This window comes from Myotis brandtii, unplaced genomic scaffold (assembly GCF_000412655.1).
Source record: "Myotis brandtii unplaced genomic scaffold, ASM41265v1 scaffold34, whole genome shotgun sequence".
Lineage (NCBI taxonomy): Eukaryota > Metazoa > Chordata > Mammalia > Chiroptera > Vespertilionidae > Myotis > Myotis brandtii.
In genome coordinates this window covers 2,966,975-2,987,187 of record NW_005363098.1, presented here as the reverse complement: position 1 = coordinate 2,987,187, position 20,213 = coordinate 2,966,975, and the positions used below count along the sequence as shown (strand labels likewise).

At 39.9% G+C, this 20,213-nt stretch overlaps 1 protein-coding gene across 8 annotated transcripts in view; it reads right to left on the bottom strand.

Moving 5' to 3' along the window:
• Positions 1-20,213, bottom strand: part of FAM160A1 (family with sequence similarity 160, member A1) — a 199,248-nt gene that overhangs the window by 116,382 nt on the left and 62,653 nt on the right. For 2 of the 8 annotated variants that reach the window (XM_014543876.1, XM_014543875.1), the window contains one exon: positions 19,525-19,702. The exons of 5 other annotated variants lie outside the window; for them this stretch is intronic. The gene's annotated coding sequence lies outside the window, so the exon portion shown is untranslated. Of the gene's footprint in view, positions 1-19,524; positions 19,706-20,213 lie in introns of all 8 variants that reach the window. One more of the 8 variants, XM_014543874.1, reaches the window with a different exon arrangement.

The window sequence follows — 20,213 nt, the reverse complement described above, 5'->3', positions numbered from 1 at the left end:
TCCTTAAGAAGTTCCCTGAAATACCTAGTAAAGTCTAAAATCCCTCATACCCTTGCCACCACTAACAGCCTCCTTATGAGGGGTGAGGGTGAGGGGTGGGAGAGATAACACTCTAACACTTCTAAAGATTAAAGCAAAGACAAATGTGGTTTTTTTCTTTGAGATACATTTTCATTAAGGGACAAAAAATACAAACCAGACTATGCAAGCCCCCTCAAAGCAAAAAATAAAACAATAACAAAAAGCCATAAAGCAAAGGCTCCCTGTTCCCCCACCCAAATCCATAATCTGGAAAATGACACTCAAAATAACTAGCCGCATCAATCATGCCGGAGCCATTACACGAAGCCTTTCCAACACCCGCCTCCTCCTGGCCTGGCCTCCAATCCCATGCCAGCGTTTCGGAGCACCTTGGAGGTCCCTTTCCATTTATCATTTATTTTATTAGCTGGCTTGCAACCCAATTTGTTCCACTTCATGTTTCTGGTTTAAATATGTGAGCTCTATACTTCAACAGAATGGACAATGGGTTTCAGAAGACAGTGTCGATGTGTACTTCATAGCTACCTGCTTCAGCGCCTCTCTCAAATCTGCATATAGCATAGAAAATGTGTTTGCTGTAAATTATTTAAAAGAGGCAGCCGACGAGCATTTTTGCATCAATCAGACCTGAAGAAGGAGTCAGGGGTCAGGGTTTCTCTAACAGGCCAAAGCGTAATTTATCTAGATTTACTCTTCATCAGACCACTACTCAGCTGAGCTTGAAAACTGTTATTGCTGTAAGCTTTTCCTCTAACCACTCAAAGAACTGGGCTCAAAGCAGCTGTGGTTCTGATAAAGTATTCACTTCTCACAGAGGTGGGGGTGAGCAGAAAATTTCAGATCTAAAGTCATTGTCCTGGGTCCATTCCATGCATTATGAGAAAAACCTGACCTAACACACTTAGGCTTCTGTTTTGAGCTACAGGATTTTTATGCTATTCTATCATTGTACAAGATTCAACGCCTCCCTGGCATTGAGTGGCAATAGCCCAAGGTGATAAGCAGTGAATCACAACAAACTCCAATGAGTATTTTCTTGCAGCCTTGAAATAAAATCAGAATCTTTGAAGCTAGTAAACCTTCTGAGGGCTGAACATCTCAAGGTTATTTATTTCTAAGTTTCTCTGGGAAGGATATAAACACAATCAAAAGAAATGCAGTTTATGATGAACAGATTCTCTTAGTGCACGATAGTTCATGTTTTAATTGTCAGGACATTATACTAAAGCATTTCAGACCTTTAACTTCTCATCCACTATGTTCTCCCCCCCCCAAAAAAAAACAGAACTCATTTTCCAATAGGGTTTGAAAAGTGCAGAATTAAGAAGCAAAAGACAGCTTCAAGGAAAAGCTATGGTTCTGCATTATTTTTATATGATGAAATTGATAAATGCACTGAATAGATTTAATTCCTCATTATGCCACAAAGAAACATTTTCAAAACATTTATGCAACAAATGGCAAATAACATTTTAGGAGCTTCAGTAACTTTAAGTGGGTTTTTTTTATTTGTTGGTTGTTACCTGCCCAAGCCCCCAACAGCCCCAATTCAAGAGTGGGACCTACCAGCCTGCATCACATGAGCCAGGCTGCCCTGTTCCCCCCTTTACTGACTGGTCTGCAAATATGGGCCTATGGGCAGAGCCCATCAAATTTTCTCCCCTAGGAATTCAAATCAGAATGGGAAAATGCTAAATGAGTTTCTCTAGTTGCTTCAAGACCTGGGACATAAACGCAGAAGGAATAAAGCAGCCCAGTTTAGCTATGTGGAATTCTATTCAAAAATAGAATTGAGTGGTGAGCTGGCATTCCCAATCCTGGTCTAAGGGCAGGTTGAGCCTGGGTTCCCTATGACACCAGAATCCTTCCCATAAATTTCCCTTTTTATTTACCCTAGTAGAAGTTTTCCTTGATTCCAAGCTATTTCAATCAGGGCTAGGGCTAAAGTAGCAGAAGATTGGCATGCAGGTTAAGTAAAACTAGAATGATCCTTCAGCAAGTGAAAATAAAATAATCATCAAAATGCAGAGTCAGAAAACTTACTTTGATCACAAGAGATGGCGCTGACATGCCATCTGAGAATTTGATTCCTACTTCTGTCATGTATTTATTATACCATCTTAGTTCAAAATCAAAGAGCCTCAAGTCTCTCTGTGTCAAAGGGGTAACACTTCCCTTCCAAGGTCATTTCCTGCTGGCCTCCCTGCTCCCAACAATATTGACACACAGTGGCAAGAATCTCTCACATCTTCCCTTGAGTGTTAGTTTGCTCACATTAAGCTTCCAGCTGCTTGATGTGTCAAATTAAAATTCCCGGTAAAGTGCTGCATCCATCAGTTCTGCATTACCTAAGGACTGTCATTACCCATTAGGCCTAAACTCACTGTCAGTCCTAGGGCCAGCCCTCGTCTTCATTACCCCATGGTCACCAGACTCCCTCACACTCCAAGTTTAAAGCATGGTGCACACTGGTGCTTCCTCTCAGAAATGAGGAAAGAGAAGAGATCCTGGAGTCTGCACACTTGGATACCAATCGTGATTCTTCTCATAACCAGTTATCTTTTCATTTCTACAGGCCTGATCCTTCTCCATAGACTAAAGATACGGGGACTTGACCACTGACTTTTAGCTGTTTTTCTGCCCCAACGCATCTAAGAGGTGTAGCAAGAACACAGCGTGGTGGGATTTGAACACTTAAGTAATGACATAAGAAAACCAGATAAAATATGTCACATTAACTGAGTAGACTATCCAAGAGTGAGATTGCTATTGGCTTGGCAGGCATCACAGCAGCGACAGAGTTTGGGCTGAGCCATGAAGGAAAGAAGACATGGGTCAATGGAAGGACAGGTGCTTATGTCACCTAAGCATTCACTTGTATGTTCGTTGTTGACAAATGGTATTAATAAACCACGGGGGGAGGGGGTGGAGGGGGGAGTACATATTAAGAGATTATACTGGAGAGGAAGAAGAAGGGAACTATTCTAAAACTGTATCGAGCACTTAGTGAGGAAGCTTTGTATAAGGCAAAGGATAGTGCTAAAGGGGGAACCCAGAGATAAGGGGGCCTGGTCCACTAGCGTCTCACCCCTGAGGACAGGCACCATCTCTGCTCTGCTCACACTGGACTCCCAAGCCCTAAGAGCACCTAGCTGAATGCTCGATAAATATTTGTTGAAAGAATACATAAATATAGCCCCTACCTTTAAAGACATAATTTTTTAAAATGGCTAATAAAAGAGAACATGTGCCCTTCCCTTCCAAGATCCCTAATAAATGTGGTAACAATTTCACTTAAAGGGAGCCCTGCTTGGAATCATAAGGGGAGGAATGTAAACCCCACACAATAACCATTTTACGCAATAAATGATCAAATCCCACCACGGTAGCAAGTAAACAAATCTGTCACTTGGCTCATTCTCTATGCTGATGCATTAGCAAAGAATGAGCCTTTTAATAAAAAAGAATAATTCACCCCACAATGTAAGCCCAAGAACTCTCTGAAATATATATTAATTTGCTTCAAAATGCCTCCGCCTCTTAAGTTGATTTTCCCCTCCAACTGCCTCAACCACAGGCAATTATGTCACACACACCAGATCCATGAGGTCCAAATGACAAACAGTCCCCTTAAACCAAAAGTATTGCCATAGCAACAAAGGGACCACATTTGCCGTTCTCTACCTGCCATGGCCCAATCAATTATTTAACATGCCTATACTGCAGTGACACCGTATAAATGATCATGTTCATTAGCAGCGAGAGTTGGCTCAGGGAAAACCACAAACGCCAGAAAGCTAAATTGATCACAAACCTAACACACACACACCTTGATGGTGATGTTCAAGAGCACAGCACAAAGGGAAGGAGGGAGAACAGTATGTTCTTAATGTTAAACGTTCACTTTAGAATTGTACGAGCATACAAATCTCCCAGCTCTTACTTTTAAAAAAGGAAAACAGATAAATTGATTTTATAGATATAGCACACGTTATCAAAAGTTGCTAAAGCACCAAAGATCAGATGAGAAGATGAGAGAGCCAAAGGATGAAATTCATCTTAAACTTGTTTTGTGGTTTTGGTTATAGGTTTTGTTCTGTCCCATTTTGTGGCTTATTTCTCATTAGGAGAACAGGCAGGGGCTGGAAAATTGGATTCTGAAGCGAATGTACAGCAGCCATCTGTGACCACCTTCTCATTGAACTTGGTTAAATCTCTACCGACTTCCCACACGGAGATCCCCGAACAGAGAATAGGACAGCCATATAGTTTCAAGAGAAAGGAGAGAGATTCTCTCATTAAGAAGAAACAGAGACTGAGTTCAGGACTTCTGCAATTCACTCTGGGACACACCTCAAAATCTTAAGGCCAGCCCTAACCAGTTTGGCTCAGTAGATAGAGCGTCAGCCTGCGGACTGAAGGGTCCCAGGTTCGATTCCGGTCAAGGGCATGTACCTTGGTTGCAGGCACATCTCCAGTAGGGGGTGTGCAGGAGGCAGCTGATCAATGTTTCTCACTCTCTATCCCTCTCCCTTCCTCTCTGTAAAAAATTAATAAAATATATTTTTTTTAAAAAAATCTTAAGGCCAATATGACTAAACGTAACAATTCTCTCTTAAACCACCTAGCGGTGTACCTTGTGTCTACAGTGGCCTGGTACCAGGGTCAGTACTGAAGGCTTCAGTCAGCATTGGGGCTGGAGTGGAGGGAGGGGGGATGGTTTTCAGCTCACTTTGTTGTGCTCGTTCTTGTCACCCCTCAGAAAGAGGAGGAGAGGCTAGCCCTCTGAAAGACTCTAATTTATTTATAATAGAAAGCTTCACACAGACAAGAGTTTATATTTGGTTAAAAATAACTAACATGGCCCAGAAAGGAAATCTCTTTCGACAAATTAAAAGGCACACATAAAAACCTAAAAAAAACCATTCTTACAGAGTCCCAATGATGTTCTTCTAATTGTAGCCTTCTGTCTCTATTTTTCCAAAATCTAGCTTGCCACAAGCTGCAGCTATCAAACTTTGATTACAGACTGCAGAGATAACTTAATAATTTATGAAAACTGTAGTTTTCTAGTACAGTAGTCTTTTCATCACAAATATTAATTTTTATGTTGTAAACACAAGAAAACCTCTTAAAATATTATGATATACAATTATTTCACTGTCCCTATGAAAAACATTTTGTGAACATAAACATTTGATATTCACCCAAAATAACTGTTTTCCCCTTAAAATCTATGTTCCCTGAGAAAAGCATCACAAATACTTAAAATGATGTCTAGGATAGTCTATACACCACAAATTCCTTCCATAAAGAGATAAATTATCAAGTAAAGAAGCTAAGCATTTACAAGCACTTCACACAGCGGTATAATTTTATGTACACACATAAAATAAAAACATGTGTCTTGGGTTATCATTTACACAACTAAAAATCTTGCTGATTACCATATAACAAAGCCTAAGACAGATAACCTCTCACATCTGACAGAACACAGGACATGAGTCATCACCACTATGCTTTTCCATAATTGAGTGAACGCCTTTAGACAATTGGTCAAATATCTGCCTCTCATTTCCCATCACCTGACATGCATGCAAATAATATCATGGGACCCACAGAAAGCAATAAGCTCTAAGGAAGTCCTTTTGAAGTTTTTAGTATTTATGTCTCTCTTACCTAATAATGCTGGTTGACAATATAGTAAATGCAATCCATAAATGACATTTAGAAGCAAAGTGAGTTTTCTTCTCTCGGCTGATAAGGACGTCATAGTTGCTGGACACACTACCTCACTCTACCTTCTTGCCAACTGCAGGCACTCTCATTTGTCGCAGAACTAATCATTGGACTATACTATGGAAGGCTAAATAATGTTACACTTTTACATATTTCCCTTGAATTTTGCTTATAAATTACTTCTACCACTTACAATGAAGTGAAGACTACACAGAAGTAATATAGCAAAAATAAACTTCAAAATGTCCAGTAGCAAAGTGATTCCATATGAGTGTAGATATTTGTATTATATACAATTATTTAAAATGGTACAAGACAAGAGTAATCAAAATAGATAAAGGAACAGAATAGAAAGTCCCAGAAGTACAGCCCCATGTAGACAGTCATGATTTTCAACAAATGCACCAAAGCAATCCAATGGATAAAGAAAAATGTTTTCAACAAATGGTGTGGGAATAACCAAATATCGATATAGAAAAATATTAACCTTGACCCCTACCTCACACACACTGACTTGCAATGTAACAGATATATTGTAAATGTAAAAGCTAAACCCATAAAGGTTTTAAGGGAAATATAGATTATCCTCATGACTTTGGGGTGGGCAAAGGTTTCTCAGGCAGGTCACAGAAAGCAATAATATAGGAAAAATAATAAATATAACTGTCAAAATTTAGAAATTCTCAAAGACACAGTTAAGAACATGAAGAGTCGAATTACAGACGTGAGATCTGCAAAACATATACCTGACAAAGAACTGGTACCCAGATATACAAAGAACTCCAACAACTCAAGAGATAAATACAAAGTGGGGGGGGGGGTGTCTCTTTAAATGCATTTACATGTACCTACACAAAACATAAGGAGTAGCTGTACCAAGTACAGTATTTTAAAAGTAAACAAAGAAGCAAGGAGCCCTGCAGTGCAGTCTACCCTCTGTACTGGCCTTTGGTTGGCCACTTTTATTCCTTGCCCCATCCACTATTTACTTATTTGTCAGCCAGAGGTAAATTTCATACAAGAATACGTTCACAAATGGTGCTCTCAGTCTTCAAGGGCAGAAGTCACACCTGCTAATGTGTTTTGTGCCATCCCTGGCTCAGTGCCCCATGAGGGTAAAGAGCCTGACAAATACTTCCAGTGTTACCAATGGCTGAAAGAGTGTGCTCCCCATCTCATCTACTCTTCTCAAGTAACATTTATTAAATATTCATTTGTACAAGGGTAGCCCATGGTAGGGACTATTTGTTTTCCTCCCAAAGAATGTCTAATACTGCCCACAGGGAGGAATTTCATCCAAATCTAAAAGGATGGAAAACTGCTGTTTTAAGGGTTTCCTGGCTTTATCTTGGGGAAAAGGTTCTAGGAGGAATGTCCCTTCATAGTGATGGGTAGTTTTTAGGGAAAGCTGGCTGGGGACAGAGAAGTATATAGCTGACTGGTGGGGAAATGGGCTTTTCTAACCTTTGAGTTGCCTTTTTTTTCCCTCTGTCTCTTTAAGGGTCCAGACAATCCTGAGAGACTGGCCTTACCTGGTTCCAGGTCTCATAGGTTCCAATTCCCAATGACGAATATTTGTTTAGTCCATAATTCTAAGCTTTGTAAGACTAAAAAAGTCACGCCTTCATCCTGAGGACCTTTCTACTTAAGCATACTGCTTAATTTTTGGTTCAACCAATGATTGTGGCTCCTTGGTATGTGACTGCTCACCTAGAGGGCAAGTAGAAGGCAACCTGTTCTTTCTCATAACCAGTCCTTTCACCCATAGCCCCAATTTAAAAGGCTAACAATTCCAGGTCCAACAACCTAAGGAGACAGTGCTGGCCAGTGGTCAGACCTCGGTAAATATTACCATACTGCCCATGAGGGCAGATCTCCAGAGTCTTTCTCCCCTAAGCTACTATGCCTGCCTTGGTCTTTCCTAGATCTTAAGTTCCCAAGAGGTTGTTTTTCTTTTTAATATTTTAATTTATTTGTTTGTTTGTTTGTTTTTTAGAGAGAGAGCTTGGGAGGGAAAGAAAGGGAGAGAGAGAGAGAGAGAGAAACATCAATGTGAGAGCAAAACATTGATTGGCTTCCTACTGCACACTCCCTACCAGGGGATTGAGCCTGCAACCCAGGCAGGTGCCCTGACCAAGAATAAAACCAGCAACCTTTTGGTGCATGGCACGACACGAACCAACTGAACCACACCAGCCAGGGCAAGAGGTTTTTCATTGGTAAATGTTGCTCTTCTCTAAAATTAAATAAATATTGAGTTATACAAAAGCATGGAGCCAGAGAAAATTATGCAATCCTGTTACATAATCCCTACTCTGGTTCACTAGTTTCATGTCTGTGCCTCTTCCAAACCTTTTCATAAACCTGCCTGGTAAGGTCTGCCTGCCTGCTCGCCTTCCTACACCTCCTCTAGTCCTCACCTTGAAATGGCTCCTTCTGTTTTCATTCTATATTCTGTTTTCTCCTTCTGGATCATTCAGACTGAAGTGTCTTGGGAAAGACACTCTGATGTCAGTACTACTCCTGCTTCTAGGATCAGCAACATTTACCTTCACTGTATAAATAATATATAACACAATCTCTCTGGTGAGCACCAGCTTACACCATCCTTCCCAGCTCCTGATCACCTCTCTCCTTGTAAATGTCTCCATCTTTCTCTCTCAGAGTCAAAACTATGGATCTCAAAGAGTTTTCACTCATGGTGGGGGGAGGGGAGAGCAATGGAGGCTTTTCTACAGGTCGTTATAACTTTGAAAATAAATAATAAAAAGATCATAGATGCCCCTTGTCCATTTAGTAATCCAAGAAAGCATTGCCTATAAAACATGACATAGATCTAAGATCATCTTCCATACCATTTAACAAGGCATAATGATATGAAAATAAAAATATATTAGATAACTCCTTAATTAGCAAATAATAATAAATGCATACATTAACTGAAAGTAAGTAATAAAAGAAAAATTTGGGTTAAAAATAATACACAATGTTTAAACTTTTCAAAGAATGTTTTTCTTCTTTTCTAGTTTCTACCTCACTCATTGTCTTTCTTTTAAAAATTAGACATAGCTCTCACAGCATATACAGCGATAGTGGTACAAGTCCCTGGATTAAGCAGGGCTACTCTGGGTGGGACATCTCAGTTAGAAACAAGTACTTCTTGTTGAAGTATATGGAAGTCTCATGTTTGATTAAATGTTAATGGAATGTCATACTTGACTTCCTTTTAGTAGAGGAGGGAAGATGTGTTCTGTTTCAGGTATCAAAGTTGGTTTGTAAATAAACTTAAGAAACTATTACCACAGTTATAAACCTCTTCCCATATTACATAACTGGTTTCATATTTTTTGTTTTGAAATTTAGCACTCTATGAAGATATGTTTGTTTGTTTTCATTTAGTGGAAATATTTCCCTGGCAAAGGTGACAGAAAATTCAGTAGAGCCTCACAGTCACAGCACATATTTTATTAACCATCCTGTTCAAAAAAAAAAAAAATCATCCCTCTCTACATACTCTCTACCCAAGTCAATTCCTTTCACCCATTTCCATTGGACCTCTACCCCAAAATATAGGTCGTGCCTGCCCTCATGCAAGAACATGATTTATTAATGCAAATGTGGGAGAACCTGAGACCTGACCTTTAGTTTTCTGAGACAACCATGTGGCAAACACCTGTGCATAAGTCTGACCAAGTCCTGGCAGACTATCAGTCTCTTGGGTATAGCATAATATTTCCTACTTTGTTAAGAAACCTTTTTTCAAGTCTACTAATTCTTTCAATATCTAGCTCTAAGTAAATGAAATTGGTTTGTAGGTGGTCCAGAGCGCAGAAGGTTTTAAAACTTTTACATGTTTAGAAACCCCAAATTATTCAGTGTTAGCTAACCATTACATACATAAGATTTTTGTTTGTGGCCATCAGTTTATTATTAATGGTCTTGAACAACATACAATTTTGTTGTCAGTCCACAGCACATAAGGAGAGCTAAAAACCCTCTACCAGGCAGTGCTGAAGTACAAGGAGAAACAGATAATCTGAATAGAACTATATCCATCAAACCAATAATTACTAACCTTCCAAAACAGAAACACCAGGCCCAGATGGGTACACTGATAGATTCCACTACACATTTAAAAAGGAAATCACATCAATTATCTACAATCGCTTCCAGAAGTTAGAAGCAGAGAGAATACTGCCTAATTTATCCTATAGGCCAATATTACCCCCTAATATTTGGAATAGAACTATATCCATCAAACCAATAATTACTAACCTTCCAAAACAGAAACACCAGGCCCAGATGGGTACACTGATAGATTCCACTACACATTTAAAAAGGAAATCACATCAATTATCTACAATCGCTTCCAGAAGTTAGAAGCAGAGAGAATACTGCCTAACTTATCCTATAGGCCAATATTACCCCCTAATATTTAATATTTTTATTTTTTAGAGAGAGAGAGAGAGAAACATTGATGTGAGAGCATAACATCAATCAACTGCCTCCTGCACGCCCCTATCAGGGGTCAAGCCCCCAACCTGGGCCTGTGCCCTGACCGGGAATCGGACTGACAACCCTTTGGTGCACAGGATGATGCCCAACCAACCGAGCCACACCGGTCAGGGCTTACCCCCACTATATTAAAACCAGACAAAGACATTCTATAGATGAACAAAGACGAAAAATTCTTCAATAAAATATTAGCAAATTAAACCCAGCAATGTATAAAAAAAGCATGTGGTACAGAAGGATAAGCTTGGGCTCAGGAGGGTTTGAGATCCAGTCTGCCGCATACTATTCAATGGCCTTGGGCAAGTCACGAACCTTACTTTATCATAATTGACATCTGCCTACCTACTGTACGGTATTAAATAAATCAAATAAGAAAGAAGTGTGAAAAAAGCACATCAGATTATATTGTTACTCCAAATTAGGAAGCACTGATGTAATGAACAGCAACAATCGTACTCTGAGTGATTAGAGTCAAAAGTAGAAGTAACCACCTGGCTGCTGTCACTCAGTGGTTGAATGCAGACCCATGAAACCAAGAGGTCATGGTTTGATTCCTGGTCAGGGCACTTGCCCGGGTTGCGGGCTCGATCCCCAGTAGGGGGTGTGCAGGAAGCAGCTGAACAATGATTCTCTCTCACCATTGATGTTTCTATCTCTCTCCTTCTTCTCTCTGAAATCAGTAAGAACATATCCTATACAATAAAAGGCTAATATGCAAATCGAACAAAGGGTGGAATGACTGGTCACTGTGATGCACACTGACCACCAGGGGGCAGACACTCAACACAGGAGCTGCCCTCTGGTGGTTGATGCGCTCCCACAGGGGGAGTGCCGCTCAGCCAGAAGCTGGGCTCGCAGCTGGCGAGCACAGTGGCCTCGGGGGATGTCTGCCTGCCGGCTTAGGCCTGCTCCTGACTGTGAGAGGGCGTAGGCCTGGCTGAGGGACACCCCCCCCCCCGGCCAGTGCATGAATGTTGTGCACCAGGCCTCTAGTTTTTTTAAAAAAGAGAATAGAAGTTACCAAAATCAAAGCCATAAGTTTAATCTTGTGCTGGCTTCAAATCACACTGGTATTCATGGCAACAGACTACAGCTCCAAGACCAAGCACCCACCTCAAGGATGCACAGGCACCACCAGGACCTGACCCAAGCTCCCAGGAAAATGACTTAAAGATTCAGGTCCTGCAGACGGTGGCAGACACGGCATCTCTCAGGCACTACCTAAGTGCTTGACAACACTGCCATCCTATGCTTTTGCAGAAGCTGCTTTTACATAAGTGTTCTGGCAGACTGCTTTACCGGAACCTAGTACATAGCCACCAATTTATTTGAAAAAGAAAGAAAACAGATACAAAAAATTTTCATTACCCACGGGATATGTCACAGTTAATGGTAATTAATCAAACTTTTTTTCTCTTCGTGTAGAAAACCAGCCACATAAATAAACCATATCAGGGATCAATGAAGCATTTGTTTCATCCTGTAAGAAAAAAATTAACTGGCAGAATGCTATGCAGATTTTCTGGTGTGTTTCAAGAAACTCATTTTCAGGGAAAGGTGCTTTATTTTTACTTAAAGAAAGAAATCCATAACCTCTTCTAAATTTGTTTTCTCCACCATAATTACATTCTTTTATATATGTGTACACACATATTAACACAGGTGCACTTGATTATAAACACACACTTAAAAAATTTTAGGTTAGTGCCATAAAATAGGAAGATAACGGTTTAGGAATTTGAGTATTTTAGGAAAGCAAATCTTGTTTGAAAATGTTTCTGTACATCTAAATAGCATAACTATACTTATAAAAAATGTCTAACTTCTCAACTCATGTCTACTGAACAAAATAAAGGAAAATTGCCCCCTTCATAAAGGGCCAATTCATTCTGTCAACTGACCTAAATCTGGGTTTTTGTATTACCTTTATTGCTGCTGGTGTCACCAAAATTCAAATTCCATGTATTTTGCTATCCTTTCCCAAATTAAACCCTATAGGGAGCTTCACTTTTATGATCTTTAACAAATCAATATTTGCACAGTAAGACATATTTAAATGAGTGCCATTTAAGCCAACATTCCTGATACATAGCCAAGCTGCTGAAGTACTTTTTGGTGCCTCAGCAATGGCTATGACCTAAAAATACCCTAAACAGAAAGTGTGTCTATGGGAAGTAACCTATTTGGAAAACATATAATTTAACACTGCCAACTATTTCATTTCTCTTAATCTGATTTAAGATTATCTCAGCCCTAACCGGTTTGGCTCAGTGGACAGAGCGTCGGCCTGTGGACTGAAGGGTCCCAAGTTCAATTGCGGTCAAGGGCATGTACCTTGGTTGCTAGCACATCCCCAGTAGGGAGTGTGCAGGAGGCAGCTGATGGATGTTTCTCTCTCATCGATATTTCTAACTCTCTATCCCTCTCCCTTCCTCTCTGTGAAAAATAAAATATATTTTAAAAAATAAAATAATAAAAGGGGGCTTCTTTAAAAAAAAGATTATCTCAAAGAATTATGCTTTTCTTTCTTGAAATGTCTGAACATATTTCCTTCTATTGCCTAAAAAATACATTTGGCTAGATTAGCTCATTAACCCCAAGACCACAATAAATACGACTACTAGCTAAGGCTCCAATGGTAGTTACAATGTGGCCTACACTGGTTTAAGTACTTTACATATAAACTAATGCAGCCCTTGCAATAACCCTCTGAGGTACCTATGCTATTATTTTCCCTGTTTCACATCTGAGAAAACTGAGGCACAGAGAGGTTAAGTAACTTGTTCCAGGTGACATGGGCAGAGCTGTCTCCAAAGTCAGTATTCTTCTTTTATTTCATTTTTCAATTACAGTTTACCATTCAGTATGGTTTTGTATTGGTTTCAGGTGTGCAGCATAGACAATCATATACTTTACAGAGTAATCCCTCAATATTTCCAGTACAAAGTCAGTATTCCTCTGTCTAGATTATATAGTATTTCTTAGGATGGATTAGCAGATTCAATTTTTTATGGAAGAATTTTATTTGAAAAGAATGACTGATCTTGATCCAATCCAGGAAAGAATAATATTTTCTATGTCTACTAACTTAATAGCAAATAATAAGTTAGTAAGTTCCACCTAGTTACTTAACTGATAGTTCCCTTCTTGTATTGAGTTGCTAGTACATTAAAATGGTCTTTTGGGGGCCTACAAAATTAAAGAGTGGTCAAAGTCCACTATGCAACTAATTAGAAACCTCTGAACACTGCCTTCTTTTCTCTGCACAGATTTTAACGTTTCCCATGTCCTTCTGGACATCTTCTATATTGACAATTATTACTCATTAAAACAGTCTCTAATAACAGCCTGACAGTGGCCATAAAGTCTCTTTGTGAAGATTTCACCTGACAATAGTCGAAGACCCATGAACAGCAGCAGAGTCTATTCTATGACTTTCAGGCATTAAAATGAAAGATTTCTGGCAGGGGGCGGGGGGAGGTAAAATTTTTGTGGAGAATGGAGGGGAATACAGAGATAAATTCTAATTATCTTATGTCACAGTTAATGGTAATTAACTGGTTTTCTACATGAAGGGGGAAAGTTTGATTAACTACCATTAACTGTGATATAAGGCGTGCATAAGGACTTTGTGGCCATTTTGGAACTACACTTAACTTATCAGAACCCTGTCAGAAATAACATGGTCAAAGAAAATTAGGATGTTAAAGAAAATCAGAGCTATGGAACCATCTGAACCATCAGCTGGGGTGGTTCAGCTGACCAGGCTGGACTTATACTGGGCAGGTCTGGCTTCCTGTGAAAAAGAAAGAGAGACATTCAGACCAGTACATAAGCCACAGGGTCCTGAGGTTTTTGCCAGAGTAGGAAGCAAAGCCACATGGATAGAATAGGTGCTGGGCACGTTCTAAGGAAACAAGCAGGCAAAAAAGGGGGAGGGGGGGCTCTGGGACTCTGTTATACAGGGAGAGTAAAGTGACAGCTTTGAACATTTCCTTTGTCTTTAGCTTTCTCTTGCCTCTCTCTCACCAATGAAGATCTCCAAAATCCCTAACTTGTAACCCAAAATACAGAAATGCACTTTCAAACCCTGTGTGCACTCTTCCTTTCGATCGCACCTCTAAATGAGCCCAAGGAGAGATACCGTAATCAATTCTATTTATTGCTGAGTAACTGTCTAAACTCGCTCTAACAAGTTCATACATTTGCCTTTTAGCATTTTACTTTGGACTGAAGATTGCAATGTTTCATCTTCTAATGAAGATTCCAACAGGTCAAAAAATATTGGGGAGGAAGGGGGGTTGATAATGAAATCCCCACAGACACAATCAACCTTATTTCATCCTTAAGGAAACCCAGGGAATAGAGCCAGGGCCAAACACAGCATGGCCACCCCATCCAGACTACCCCCCTCTGCCCTGGGAATGTAGTTGGGGTAAAATATTGTTACAACTGACCTCTTCCAAGTCCTGAAGACAACTGTCTCCTTGTGCACATTTGTGCTGGTTAGACCCTCCTCCCTAGAAAACAATGGAACCCCAGAAGCGGAGAGGGACTCCCACAGAAGCATCTGAAGAGGTGTTTCCTGAATTCATGCATGTACCAAACACCACTTTAAACCAGGGGTGCTCAACCTCTACACTACTGAGGTACAGATGAGATATTCTGACACTTGTGAAGCCGGTAAGGAAGATTTCATTCAGGACTACTGCGACAGGTGTCAAGATGCTTGCAATAGAAGAGAGAGATCAGGCTCAACTCCAAACACAGCCAAGACAGCTGGGAATTTATACCAACAAGCAGAGCGCAGGGGCCAGAGATGGAAAATGGGTAAGGCAAGACATCCAGGGTAGGGAGATTCTTACCAAACTGACCTAACAGGACTCTTGCTAAACGCAGGGTGACCAGCTAGGAAGAGTTGGGGGATTTTCACTAGACTGACTCAACAGAATTCTTGCTAAAACTAGGCAGGCCAAACACAGGATGGGGCCAAGGCTGAAACCTACTTGAGAAGAAGGCTCAGAAAGTCTAACTACAGTTTGGGCAAGGAGCAAGTCTTGGTCAGCATTCCGGACCAGTTAATTCTTTGTCTAGAGAGGCCATTCTGTGCTCCGTGAGATGTTCAGCTGCATCTCTGGCTTCTACCCTCTGATCGCCAGCAGCATCCCTCCCCCACCTTCCCTATCTGTGACAGTCTAAAAGGCCTTGAGACAGTGCCAATTGTCCCCTGGGGGCAAATTTCCCTCTGCTTAAAAACCACAGCTTTAGACCAAGGGTTGACAAACTTTTTCTGTAACATCAGAGAGTAAATATCTTAGACTTTGCAGGATACATTTATGCTCTCTACACATTTTCTCCTTTGTCTCCCCCCTCCCTCACCCCCCAGCCATTTAGAAAGGTATAAACTATTCCTATCTGGTGGTACATAGAAAAACAGTCAGGAGGCCAGATCTGGTCCATGGGCCATTGTTTGCCAAACTCTATTTCAGACTAAATGCCACTTTTCAAATAAATATAGATGATGTACAGATAATTATGTTTAACAAAACACACATTTACTTAAAACTATGATTAGGGTCTTAATAATGTCTATCAATATTCTTTTCTCAATTGAGGGGAACAGAATTAGAGGCGGAATCTAGTAGCAGTCCAGAGTATGTTTTTACATTAGAAAAGTGTGCTCATCCTCAATAGAGCCTGGGGAAATGTTTAAATGCTTAAAATGTTCCTGCAAATCTTCCCTCCCCTAAATATAACCCAAACCTTATTCCCATCCGTAAGTTCCAAAATCCCCACCTGCATATTATTGAAATAGGGGTTTGTTTTTGTTGTTCGTTTTTACCTGACACCATTTTTGGTTTATATTTAACATGTTTTTCATACTCTCTCTCCTTATCTGACACTCTGAACTACGTCTCTAAAATTGATCTATTCCTGGCTACAGAGTCTGTGAATATGAAGTAGGTCACTGGGTCACCTTATCTTGATTGAGGGTCAGTTACATCAGTGGTTCTCAACCTTCTGGCCCTTTAAATACAGTTCCTCATGTTGTGACCCAACCATACAATTATTTTCGTTGCTACTTCATAACTGTAATGTTGCTACTGTTATGAATCATAATGTAAATATCTGATATTCAGGATGGTCTTAGGCGACCCCTGTGAAAGGGTCGTTCGACCGCCAAAGGGGTCGCGACCCACAGGTTGAGAACCGCTGAGTTACATGAACCCATATGCTCCATGATCCTCTCCACTTTTGCCTCTAGAAACAAATATATACTCATATATTAACAGGATTGCCCAGGAAACGGCATGCTAAAAATGACCCTATGACTACATAGAGATTATACCACAGTCCAACTACTAAATAGGAGATTTTAAGTTTCGCAGTGCTTTTGTTTCTAATCGCTACAACAAATGGCACTAAGAAAAAAAATTACTGGTCTAAACTGCTAGAAAAAATGTCTCCAAACAAATGCAGGAAAACATGTAATATGTAAATCATAAACCGCATAGGATATGTCTTCCATGTGGTTATTCTTCTTTCATTAAAACATCATCATTAAAATTTCAGATTTGCTTCTAGACCCTTGATAGCAAAGTAACAGATCATCAAAACAGAATATTCTTTATTTTCAACTGAATTTATTTTTAAATAATAAAAACAATAAGCACTGCAAAAAATATATACAGGCATATAAAGATAGCAAAAATCACTCTAAGACCATCAAGGGAGGTCAACCATTTTTCTATTCTTCTTTCTATATTTTCTAATAATTTCATAAATTTTAAAAAATCAGAAGCGTAACATATGTGTTTGTATACACATTTGGCAAAAGATTTGGCAATGGGTATCAACAAATACAGGTTCTATATCTTTAATCTCTTCTGTTCATTCTTCTATAAATCTATCATAAAAAAACAGAAATCCAAACAAAAGTTATGTACTAATGCACTAAGTCATTCACCAAAGACTTTTCTTAAGAAAAATTAGAACAAACTAAATGTTCAATAATAAGAGAAGGACTAAATCTATATATGGGACATCCATATAGTGGAATGAAAGACAATTAATATAACTGGATGTTTTTTAAGTATTTAATGACTTGAGACTAAATCTTGATTTCTGTTCTTTCCATTTAATACTATATCCTGAGCATTTTTCCAAGTCATTAAATTCCCCAAAAAATCCAATTTAAAGAATTTCGATTTACAGAAGATTGAACAGAAGGAGATTAAAGATAAAGATTCAGCCCAAGCCGGTTTGGCTCAGTGGATAGAGCACTGGCCTGCAAACTGAAGGGTCCCGGGTTCGATTCTGGTCAAGGGCACATGCCCAGGCTGTGGGTTCGATCCCCAGTAGGAGGCAGCTGATCAATGATTCTCATCATTGATGTTTCTATCTCTCTCTCCCTCTCCCTTCCTCTATGAAATAAATAAAAATATATATATTTTAAAAAGATAAAGATTCAGCCCTGGCTGGTGTGGTTCAGTGGTTATAGCATTGGCCCCGGAACCAAAGGATCAAGGGTTCAATTCCCAGTCAAGGGCACAATTCCCAGCCCCAGTCGGGGCCCATGTGTGAGGCAACCAGTTGATGTATCTCTCACATCACTATTTCTCTCTCTCTTCTCCCCCACCTTCCACTCTCTCTAAAAATCAATGGAAAATATCCTCGAGTGAGGATTAACAACAACAACAACAAAAGATAAAGATTCATTTTTTTCTTGCCAAACTTTTTGCCAGATGTTCTGGCGATTTACACGCCCACCAACAGATTCTGGGAACATCTCAATTATTCTTTAACAAAACATCCTCTTAAATCAACAAGTGCAAATACCCCCAAAAATTATAATAAAGATTCATAATAGTAATCATTTCAATTTTTAGATGCTTATAATTAAAACTCCTAAAATATTAAAAAATTGATAATTTTATGTAAAGTGACTAGAGGCAAAAAAGGTAAAATTCCTTTCAAATCCATTTTAGCTATTTATTTTAAAAAGTGCTGCCATACTGATCTGTAAATTATTTACTAAAACTGTGATCACTTAAGGAGAAATCATCCTAAGCTATTTAGAGACTTCTTGTTACCACTTAATATTCATTCTCTCCTTCCTTATTAACAGAACCCTGATTTTGTACCAAGCAGCAAAGAACTAAGACAAAAAAAAACTATCTCCTAGCCTCCTTTGCAGCCAGAAGTGATACTGTGATATCCTCCGATCAATGAGTTGAGGGGAAATCCTTGAAGACCTTTCAGGAAAGCCCCTGAAAGGGGTGGAGAGGGGGCAGAAGGCAAACCGTTGACAAAGCTTCCTTTTGCTTTTTGACAGCTCCCTTCATTCCTAGAATGAGGACCTGCAGGTGGCTAGCCTTCTGGCAGCCATGCTGACATGAGAACAGGGTGCCAGCATCACACCCAGGTGAGTGGAGAAGGAAGACAGTGGGTCTCTGATAATCAAGGGGCCACTCTCCTAAGCCTGGATAGCCTAGGTCCAGACTTACTTTCTGAGGAAGAAAAATAATCCCCTAATTTGTTTAAGCCATTGATCCTGGTAATTACTTTTGGGTGAGCTTAACCCCAACTGATATATCCCCCTTCTAGAGTTACTGTACAAAGATAAGAAGCGTGGCAGAAATCAATTAGCTCATTTAAATACTCATTTAGTCTTCCATACATCAACATCTACTTAACACCCCTACTGGGTGACAGAAACACAGAAATAAATAAGATGGAATTTACAGTCTAAAAGAAGCAACTGAATAGACAATCAAAATGAAGTCTGAAGAGTCACATGGTAAGAAAAGAATGGTTAGCTGTGGCAGCATATAAGAAAAACACTTAACCCAAACTTTGGAATGTAACTAGGATCAGAAAAATCTTTCCAGTTGTTATAAAAATGGTAGTGTTAGCCAGGCAAATGGGGCAGTGGGGGAGGAGTATTCTAGGGAGAAGGAAGAGTACTTTTGAAGGCCCAGAGGAAGAAGAGATAAGATGATGTACCACAGGGAGTGCTGGTTCACTGTGGCTGGAGCACAGACTTGGAGTGGGCGTGAGAAGAGCACTCTTCTTCTTGTCAATCTCTCTCTGGGCCAGAATAGACTCTGACATTTTTTATTACAGTAAGTAGAAACTTAGTTCCAAAAGAGGCAAAGACTAATCAAAAGATAGCATTTCTCTTTTACTTCCTAACCCACAAAATGTCAGGTACCACCCAGGTATTACCTGCACTCTTCTAGCAGTCAACTCGCGGTCAGACTCTTCAAATGTCTGAACGTTCTGCTCCTCAGAATTGGTGGGGTTTGCTCAACAGTGAAGTGGATAATAGAAGATTTGTCCTGCACTGGATCACTGACTGTGGAGGGGGAGGCTGGCGAATGTAGAGGTGTCATGATGAGAGTAACTACTAGAAAGAATAAGACTGATAATAATATAAGGAAATGGATGGAAAGAGGACACCAATTATAACAGTGGGGGCAAGCGGCATGGAATAGAGCACTAATAATGAACGTGGAAGTGTGTTTAAGAGAGACTTGGAAGGTGGGCTCAGGAGGGATACACGAGGTGGGGAGGGCTAAGCTAAGGGTAATCCTAGATTTCGGGCTCAGGCTACTGAGAAAGGAAGGTACCAGAGCACAATGATCAGGACTACCTGCTCTGGGAGTCCATCTCCACCAATGAATAGTTTTGTGACCTTGTGAAAGTTACTTAAACTCCATATGCTTTGGTTTCCGCATCTGTATAATGGGAATAATAACAGAATCTATCTCAAAGGGTTTTGTGAGGAGTTACATGCAAGTTCTTAGGACAGTGCCTGACATGTGGGAAATGCCAGATAAATGTAGCTACATCAGGGTGATGGTGATGCCATTCACTGAGACAGAGAACATGAGAGAAGGCCCAGTGGGGGAGCG